This window comes from Camellia sinensis, chromosome 3 (assembly GCF_055761805.1).
Source record: "Camellia sinensis isolate YWXY chromosome 3, ASM5576180v1, whole genome shotgun sequence".
Classification (NCBI taxonomy): domain Eukaryota; kingdom Viridiplantae; phylum Streptophyta; class Magnoliopsida; order Ericales; family Theaceae; genus Camellia; species Camellia sinensis.
The window spans coordinates 142,981,666-142,992,255 of NC_138963.1; the positions used below are offsets into that span (position 1 = coordinate 142,981,666).

General features: G+C 34.6%; 1 long non-coding RNA gene across 1 annotated transcript; it reads left to right on the forward strand.

The window, feature by feature from the left end:
- Positions 1-827: 827 nt before the first annotated feature.
- LOC114314258 (uncharacterized) lies at positions 828-5,168 on the forward strand. Its single transcript, XR_003647414.2, has 2 exons — positions 828-2,516; positions 4,194-5,168. It is a non-coding gene; the product is annotated as an uncharacterized LOC114314258 (long non-coding RNA).
- The last annotated feature ends 5,422 nt before the right edge of the window (positions 5,169-10,590 follow it).

Sequence of the window (10,590 nt, forward strand, 5' to 3'; positions counted from 1 at the left end):
TCCTCTGAGACAGATATATCACAATAATATATCCTCTCACCCAAAAGTTCCCCTTTCCTTCTCCAACCTGCATTCATCGTTGAACAAGCAAGACAATCCCTCAGTCGGAGAACCAAGTCCATTCCGTCACGCTTACACTAGCGACTGCCGGAGATTCGTCGCACCCTTCACCTTGCAGCACTGCCACAGTTGTGGGAAAGTTGTACCTCGACTTGATCGTGTGTCAACAGTAACTGACGGCTATTGGACCATCCGTCGCCCAGATCTACACCACTGCTGACCAGATCTACACATCTCTGGCCTGTTTCCCCCAAACTACAAGGTAATATCTCTTCCATGCCAATGAATTTTCGCATTTGAACCAATATCGTATAGATCCCCCTTTTGTCTGAGCAAAGCAAATCAGTTCATAACAAATGAAAATAACCTGTTATTTTTTTTACTTATTATAAAACACCTTTGAAGCACCATCAACAGATAGCTGAGTTTGAGAGACAAGAACATGACCAAATGTCCACTGTCCCCACTCACGGTTTGTTTTCTGCATAGAATGTTTGGTACTGCAAAAGAAATTTGATAAGATTTAGAAAGGTAAATAAAAAAATACAGCAATACAAACTGAACTATAGATTTTTATTATAGCGGATTTGACATTCTCATGGACTTTAATAATGCAATTCACGTAAACATTAAAAACTTACATCTTATTCCTGAAAAATTCATTAACATGACTCATTGTAGGATCCTTGTACCAATCAGTTAGAGAATCTCCATGTATGGAGTGTTGATGCAAATCAATCTCACGCAGCTGGGGAAGGTGCGGTAGTATATATATATATAAAGTCAAGTTGTAGCCACTACTAGTTTATATATATATATATGTATACACACACTGACACACATACAATGTACCTACACTAGCTGTGATTTCCTAAATTGTTGTTTGGAGAGTGAAAATTGATATGGCAAGTGTTCAGTGCTGCGAGAATGTTCCGATCCTCCTTGGCGCAAGCTGTGGAGCAAGACATATGGAGGACTTTTGAGGCCTCAAGACCTACATTTCTGGTTCCCCTGATTTGAAGCTTGGGATCCTTATTGTCTCCGATGTTTTTCGTACTTTCCCTGTTGTAATTTATGTATTTTTTCTTCGATATTTGATTTGACCACTTGTTCATTTGGTTTGTAATTGAGTCTTTTTCCTTAATTTCATTGCAATCGGTATTGAGTCATACATTTATGATACATAGCTCATGTTTGTCTGTATGTAACTGTACTTCAACTGGGTATTTTTTTATTATCATTTTTTTAATAGTTCTTACATTTTTTTTTACAAAAAATATAATATTTTAAGGATAGTTTGGGAAGAACATTTGTAGTCTAATTTTTTGGCCTTTTGTCTAATTTAATTAGCTCTATTTGAGAATTTTCTATATGTTTTTTATTTTTTTTTTGAGAGAAAAAATAAAATAATTATGATTTATGTTATTGACTTATTTAGTTTATTTAAATGAAATTTAATTGTCCCAATTGAATTTGTAACAAATAGCTAAGCAGTATTTTCACATTTTCGGTACACACACTTGTTCACATGTTCCTTAATTGATCATCATACACGAGTAGTACAACTTCAACATGACATGCGCTACAATAGCTCTATGCATTTTTTTCAAGTAACTGACATGGCCTTTCAATTGTGACGTTCATCATACACTAGTAGCACTTAGTGTTGAACATGGTCTTCCAATTGAAGGCTGACATCGTCAACCTGTAGCGCGCATTGCGTTTCCTACAAATTGTGACATTCGTCTTGTTTATTGTTGTTGTAATGTTGTGGTTCCACAGTCGTAGTTGATTTGCTTCAGTTGTTAGGTTGTATGTACTACCCACCTGCATATTTGTTTGTCGTTTTTGTACAATGTATCCAATTCGTATTTCAAATGGTTAAGCAACATGCTATTTTATGTTATTTGTTATATTCTTGTCCATTATGTTGCCATCTTATGAATGCCCATTTTACGTTTGTCAAATACTTGCTTTTCCACGTATACCACAATTACTGTTGCATTGTAGTAGGCAAATGGAGTAGTTCCAAACGCAGTCGACGCCTTCCAAAACTTTGCGTAAGCGCGGTAGTAAACAGACGCAGCAGCAGTCCGTAAATGTGCATAAAGCACCTTGGGACTCTGACACAGTGCGGATTTTCTTGCAACTTGTTATCAAAGAGTTGGACTCTGGTTTCAAGGGGAGCTTCCATACAATGGCAATGCATGGATATAGAGCTATCTGCAAGGCCTTCCAGGAGTGTACAAATAAGGTCCATGACGTCAAGCAAATGCAAAACAAGTACGCGTTGCTAAAAAAGGATTGGCAGTCGTGGTCACGACTGATGGACAAAAAAGGATTGGCAGTCGTGGTCACGACTGATGGACAGTAGGCATGGGCCAACTGGCATAAGTTACAATGAAGCGACGAGTTTGATACAAGCATTTGACGACTGGTGGGCGTATTATGAAAAGGTAACATTTTCAAATTGTTTTACTCACGTCCAACGTGATACTCATGCATATATTAGAAGCATTATTTTTATGTAACTATTGATTAATATTTTTATTTGAGCAAAAATGATGAAAGCTTTATCAGTCATTATATTCAATGAAACGCAATGTCACTTGGTTAGACACACAAATTAATGTAAGATAGATTAAAATTTTCAATTTTTTTAGGGGGAGCTTTATGAGTTTTAGTGGCCATGTACTACTACTGTATGACTAATGTTAGACACCTATTTTTCACCCCAAGTAGCTTTGTTATACTTGCCAACTTGGCTCTCCGTCTCTCTGTCCCCCCCTCAATGTCTGACTATTTTGTGGATTTTTTAAAGTGTTTTGTGAGTTTGTGTGGGCAAGTACTTTTGTTAGACTTCCAGTTTGTACTCCAAATTGAATTGTTATGGGTGTGAGTGTGCATGCACGTATGTGGTTAAATTGAGACCTATTTTCGACTCCAAACAGCTTTATTATATTATCAACGTCGGAAAGTTTCCAAGCTAGTTTCATTCAAAATACTCTTTCTCTCTGATACTTCTGTCTAGGTGTTTTTGTGGTTGTGAATGTGAATGAGCATGTACTAGTAGTGTTTTCCACATATTGCAGACTTCGTGATCTAAAGCAACTCGGTGAGGCTTTTTTTTTTGAAAAGTTCATAAATAAGAAAATAAGTTCATGACTTGTGTAGGTTTTTCCCTTTTGTGATTTTTGAAAAATGTGCTGCATCTTTAACTTTTTCAACATTTTAACCCCTTTATTCTGATTTATACATATCAGAATAGAAGTTCTCTAAACAAACCTCAGAGAGTTTATCCCTTTCTACTTTGGGTAGATAAATAAATTGGACTTCAAAGCCATATATATTTCAGTCCACATAGCAAAATTTAAATATAAATGAGTCATGCTTTGTCACTTCACTTCTATAAATTTCTTCTCTCTTTTGTCTTCCTTTCTCAATTCTATGGCACAATTGAATAAGGAAACATAGTTATGATTGTATCTAACAAAATTTATTATTGACTTCATTGGTTTACTTTGACTAGAACATTGAAAATGAAATATTAGCTAGACATCAGACATAGGAACTTCAATTAAAACACCAATAGGCACACAAAACATGTGGCATACACACTTGTAGGTGTCACCCCATTCAACCCTAGGATTTTAAAATTTTAAACTTTTGGGTGATAGATGTTTCAAGAAGGAAACATTTCAGGATGTTCCAACCAAAATGTTTGCAATCTAAATTATGAAAGAAAGTTACTGTATTGTAATTGGGAGGAATGGAGCCTCATTTGTCTGCAAGTTCAGCAAAGGTTACTAACCAAAACATGCATCTCCTTACTTACACTGTTAAACGTGAATTTAGAATGTAGCTAACTATGGTCTCAACTCTCAGCCTCAAATAATTAGTATAAGGAAGGAACCTTCCAATTGCAACACATAAAGATGTTGAAGATAATTTTACAATTTAATTATATGGTTCCCTTGTTCATTGTCATTGATTATTTAATAACAAGCTTAGTTTTTTTTTTGGTAGAACTTAGCAGCAGGTTCACTTACACACCATGAAATACAAATATTTATTTCAAATTCTATGCTATAGATTTTGCAACCATTGGCATCTAATCTTGTGTAATTTTGTAGGTTTTTCCCAGGTTAACAAGAATGCAATAAAGTTCAAAACGAAACCGTTGGAGCACATGGACCTCATGTGAAGGGTGTACGAAGGCGCTACAGCAATCAAAAAATATGCATGGACACCAGGTGCAGCGTTCAGACCTGTCGCAACCGATGACGATACTTCACCGATGGATGAAGAAGATCACGAGGACAATAGTAGTTTGCCCCCTTTCTAGCCTGCCGCGCAATGTGAAGACACTGTCCACCACACTTCTGCGCTAGAGGATGACACACCGGTGATCGTACACGCTACGTCATCGGCAATTCATGCTGATGACACACCTACAAGTGGCGGGAGCAAACGCAAATTTAGTCGCACAACACACCCATAGCGAAAAAAAGGGCAGAGTGTGGGAGCTTTGCTATTGGCGAGTAGCATGGAAAACCTTGCATCTTCAGTTAAATTACAACAACGAGAAGTCCGCGTGCATCATGATTATGGAGATTCGACACAGGAGCTCATTGACAAGTGTATGACAAGGTTGTACTCGCTGGAAGGGCTGGATCGGCAAGACTCACTAATTGTTTTTGGTTTGACGGTATTGGACAACCCGGTAAATCAAGCCATAATGGTGCAGATTTCGACATACGTGGCTGTCATTAGCTGGCTGCGAATGAAGAAGTCCCAAAGTATGGGTTGCCCATTAGCGGCAAACTCCGGAATGGGTGGCTGGTTTTGACGACTGTCTAGCATTTGTATCATGTTGCAACCTCATTTGTTTGTTGCTATTTTTTTTCCTTTCGAACAAACTAAGACAGTGTGCCTTTTTTTTTTCCTTTACCAAAAACTGTGACAGTGTGCCTTTTTTTCTTCCTTCCCAAAAACTATGACATTGTGCATGGAATTTTTCATTATTATCAATCGGTTGGTTTGTGTGATGATGTTGATGTTGTAGTACATGCTTGCAGCTGTTTGCTGAAACAGGTTTTCTTTGGCCACTTGAGTTGCAAATGGGAATCTCGACCTGTTTTACTACTTTTTCAGTGGATATTGTTCGTACACTCTATCTTCTTCACAGAATTTGTTTGAAAGCTAAGTAGTAGGAGTGTATTTTTGTGGTTGTTGTTTGTAGTGAATTTTAAAACTGTATATTCCTCCAATTACAGATTCATAAAGAGAGCTGAACCAGTAGAAGTTGATGCTTCACCTCTCACTACTATTACTTCAAATCTCAAGTTTCTTAGGTTTCTGCATATTCCTCTAGATTTTTGAATGATTATATTTATTTATTATTATTTTTTTTAAATCCACTTCACAGAATTTTTAGCTCAAAAATAAGTATAGTGTGTCAAACTAGAAGTCCTCTGTTTGGTTGTGCATTTCTGTTTTTGATTTTTTATCTTTTATTATTTTTTTATTTTTCAGATTTGCAACAGAGCTGAAAAGTAAACAAAAAATTTATATAATTTTGAAAAAAAAGATCATCAAAGATTAAAAAAAAAAAAAAATCAAGGAAAAAACTGGAGTTGCCTACACTAAACTAGAGTCCTCCAGATTTTTTCAATGATCATTAAAGATAATTATATATATATGTACTTATTTTTTTTTAATTATTTATAAACGGTTACTATTGTAAATTTAGGAAACCCATTATGGAGTTGCCCACACTACACTGTGCTTTCATTCCCTCTTTTCATAGTTTACAATTTTCCTTTTTGCCATTACATTTTTCTTCTTTAACTACTTTGAAGACTGGAGTCCTCCAAATTGGGATTTTTTTTTTCAAGCATAATTTTGTTTCTAATTAGTGTACATTTTTTTTTTCGATTTTTTTTTTTGTAAAACTTTCTTACTATTTTTTTAAATTTATGTTACGTGTGTCTACCAATTTAACAAGTTGACTATAAAATATGAACAAAAGGTAGAGAACACAAAAATTACACAACGGAACAAAATAGAATTTTCTGAACACTGTTTTTAAAAAAATATACCCAAACAAGGTGTCTATTTTTTTTGTTTGGGTGCACAACATAGACTTTTCTAAAAACAAATAATTTTTTTGGGTGAACCAAAAAAAGGGAATCATAGACGTAGGCCCCTTCCTCCTTGTCTCAACTCTCATAAGCAAGTGTCCATAGCACATGCAAGAAAATGTACCCACCACCACCTTCTCCCATCTCTTCTTTCCCTTTTCGTTTGTTTATATTCTTGTTTGTTAACAGTGTGGTTCTCTCTCACACTCCCTCTCCCTTAAAATCTTTCACTTTCCATAGTATTTGCAGAAGGAGTGTGCTTACATTTTTACTCATCACTCATTCAGATTGTGAAAAATTCTTGTAAGTCAAACTCATGGCGGCCGTCGTATTGCCTTCAATTTTTGCATATTTTGCGTTCAAATTTTTACAAATGGCGGACGACGCTGGTCCTAGTCACATCATGCACAATTGTACATCCCGGGAAGCCATTGCTGAAATTGCGTGGGAAATGGTGGTCGAAACTGATCACAACTTGATAAAGGCGTGGAACAGTGCAGCTAGATATTATTACAACCATTATCACAAAGTCCCTAGAAATACATCAATACTTTCAGGATGTTTATGGATGTATGAGTTGTTTAACGGGCACCAAGGTTGGTTTGAAGATGCTGTCAGTATGTTCAAACCAGTCTTCTTGTTATTATGCGACGCGCTTCATAGTTTTGGGTTGACACTGCCGCAGTGGGAGCATGGCGTTCCGCTGGAAGAAAAGGTAGCTATTTTCATTTGTGCATTGCAGGGAATGTCTTGAAAAAAATTTGCAAGAACAGTTCCAACACTCAAAGGAGACATTGTCATGCAATTTCCATGAGGTTATGCAAGCTATGATACCGTTCACATCGGTTCATAGTAGGAGTCTTACGCTCGAGCAAGTGCAACAAGGGGCCATCTAAATTTACGATCGCAACGACGGTATCGGCCATTCAAGGTGACACTTTTCATAAAATTTTAGTGAATACAGTACCGACATATATCCTGAATTTTTTATTTATACTTTCTGAAAAATGGTGCGTTGCATAGGACTGCATCGGTGCACTAGATGGACGCACGTGATGGCTCGTGTCTCGCAAGAGTATGTCATTTCATACTATGGCCGGAAAGGCGTGCCAACATAGAGTATACTGGCCGTATGTGACTTTGATTTGTGCTTCACATTTGAGTTAGCCAGTTGGGACGGGAGCATGTACGACAGCAGGGTGTTGCACTATGTCACAACCAAGCCTAAACATCGCTTCCCGCACCTCGTACCTGGTAAAAATTATTAAACATTTAATAAAATAGTATAATTTAAAAATAATAGCAGAAAAATTATGACATCATACTTGCTCTCGTACAAAAAATTGATAAAATTACTATTTCCAGTTGCTGATTGGAAAGATTATGAATAGTCATACATAATAATAAGGAAATAAACAATATTATAAACATATCGGTAGGATTGATTTCATATTTTCTTCAAGTGTACACTTTTTGTATGTATTTTATTTGATACAATGAATAACATTTCAATACTGGTAATACAAACAAAATTCGTAAGTGTTGGTAGTGCTGCTGCTAAAAAATGTGCTCAATGTAGTCATGCAAGTGCAATGTAATTTCTTCCCTCAAATAATTGCCTTCACTAATGGCCACATATTTTGCTTGCATGTACAGAACATATTTGTGTCAAAATTTCATCATCATCAAATTGCAAGTGCCAACAGCCAATATGTCCACATGATAATGCGATCATACATAGTATCATTTCAAAAAAAATTGTAAATAAACAAATGAGAAAATAAATTAATTTGAATTTTTTTTTTATTTTGAAACAAAATATTTAAAACTACAATTTACTAAAAACAGAAATGTAATTGAAAATTGTTGTATTTGACAAGAAAATTTATTGACAAAAAAAGTAGTCGAAAATGAAATTGGAAAACAAAATAATTAGTAACACAATAATAGAAAAATTATTTATTTGGAAAAAAAAAAAACTGAATGGAAAGAAAAATTATTTCACAAAAAAAAAAAAAATGTAATTGGAAAATCATTATTTCAAAATTGAAAAACAATTACTTGCAAGAAAATTTATTTGAAACAAAAAACATACTTGAAAAAAAAAAAATTGTTACCAAAAATTTTAAATGTCAGTTTAAAAGCAACATAAACTCATTTTTTGACACTACGTTTTTTCCTCAAATTATTGTTGGTGACAACCATTTATAAACCAAAAAAACTATTTTCGAACGATGTTTTATTGGCAGTAATTTTGAGTTTTGTAATTATAAACTGCAAACTGACTACGAAATGGTTACCAAACAGGCCATAGTGAATAACATTTTTGTGTTCGTTGCAGGAAAATACTACTTGGTGGATAACGACTATAGCAACAAGACAGGGTACCTAGCCCCGTACAAGGGGTATAGGTATCACCAAAATGCCCATCAGAATCGAACACCATAGAATGAGTACATTCGTCATTGCGTTGTTGTATCGAATGGACATTCGGTGCCTGGAAGTCGAGGTGGGGGACATTGCAGAATATTCAAAAGTTAAGTTTCTCTAATCAGGTGACCTTTGTGTGTGCGTCGATGGCATTACATAACTTCATACGCCGACACAGTCAAATCGATAAGGTCATGTTGGCTATCCCAGATAGAGACGAATACATGGCCCCGGAAATGCCTGACCACGATGAATACACATAGGTTGCCGATGTGATTGAGGAAGGGGACTCCGACCCCGCAATGGCTGCTGTAAGAGCGAACATTATGTACCAACTCGGACAGCAAACGCAGCAGTAGGGGCGGATATTTGAAACAATAATGTTGGTTAAAATTTTAATATGTGTAACTGAGATTCAAATTTATATTATCATATATTTATAAAAACGTTTGGTTTTAATATTTTGATGTCTTCGGTAAAATAGATTGTGAACGAATTTTATTTATAAAGGAAGTGTGTCCAATCATTAACATATAAAATACATGAAGGATGTATATCCAATGATTTTGTGATACAAGCAATATTTTTTTTAGAAGCACCTTCTATAAACAAAAATCTGTGTCAAAGAAATTTGAAAAAACACGTAACACAAAAATAACGCAATAAATTTGTTTTGCTTGTGTGAATTTTTAATACTTTTCAGCAGGAACTTTATATACTTTTTTATCCCTTTTTATGTTACATATGTCCACAAAAACATTGTTCAAAAAAATAAAAAAATTACAATTTTTTTAATATGGTACGGGGTTTTGGTTTGTTGTTATTGGTCCCACATATCAAGCAAGACCAGCTAATAAAAAAGGAAAAGAATAAAAAAAATAAATAATGTTCAACAACAGCACTGTGCATGACTGTTGCACAGTGTTTCCCATTGTCCAGCTAATAAAAAAGGAAATGAATAAAAAATAAAAAATAATGTTCAACAATAGCACTAAAATATGACCGTTGCAGAGTGTTTCCCATTGTCCAATTACGTGGACCAATGGGAGCCACTTATTCACAGGCACGCTACCCAACAAGCACGTAACATCTCTTCCTGCTGCTGTGTCAGTTTGGAAAGGTAAAAGAGTCATTTTTACATTTTAATAATATTATATTACACATTTTTTTTTTATAAAAAGTCAAAAAGTTATCCCAAACAATCATCTTTTTTTCCTTCACTTTTTAGTCCAAAAAGTCAAAAAGTGCACTTATTTAGGACACCCCAAACAACCTTTAAGTTAATTGAATAATGATAACTTTTTCATTAAAGTATATTTATATCCAATAAAATGAATGATAAGTACTAAATATAAAATTGCATACAAATGTATTTTGATGAAAAAATTATTCATATCTAATCAACTTAAAATTTTACATGTGTACTATATACTTTTAAAAAATGAATAATTTACCTTATCAAAATAAGATCTAGAATTGTACCCAACACATGGACAACAATGCACAAGAAGACCCAAAATAATGTGAATAAGCTACATCATCAAAGCAAAGTCACATCACTTTAGCTTTTCCTCATATATGGGTAATATTATGATACACACTGACAAAAGGGTATGTGCTGTATATAAGTTGTGATATTTTGCAGGTTTAAATATTATAAATGTCATAATTTAATTTTGTAGGAATCATAACTAAAAAAGAAAAGAAAAGAAAAGAAAAAGTTATAACCAAAGATCACATGAGGCATAACCAAACAATTCTTAGATCATAACTAAAAATTTTTCATAATCAATATCACAATGTGTCATAACTAGGGTTACAAATGAGCTGAGTTGAGTTTTAATATGTTTGGACTTGTTTATTAAGATTTTAGCGAGTTCGAGTTCGAACTTGAGCTCGAGTTCGAACTCGATAAAAATTTAACAAACCGAGCTCGAGTCGAGTTGATTTAGGCTTG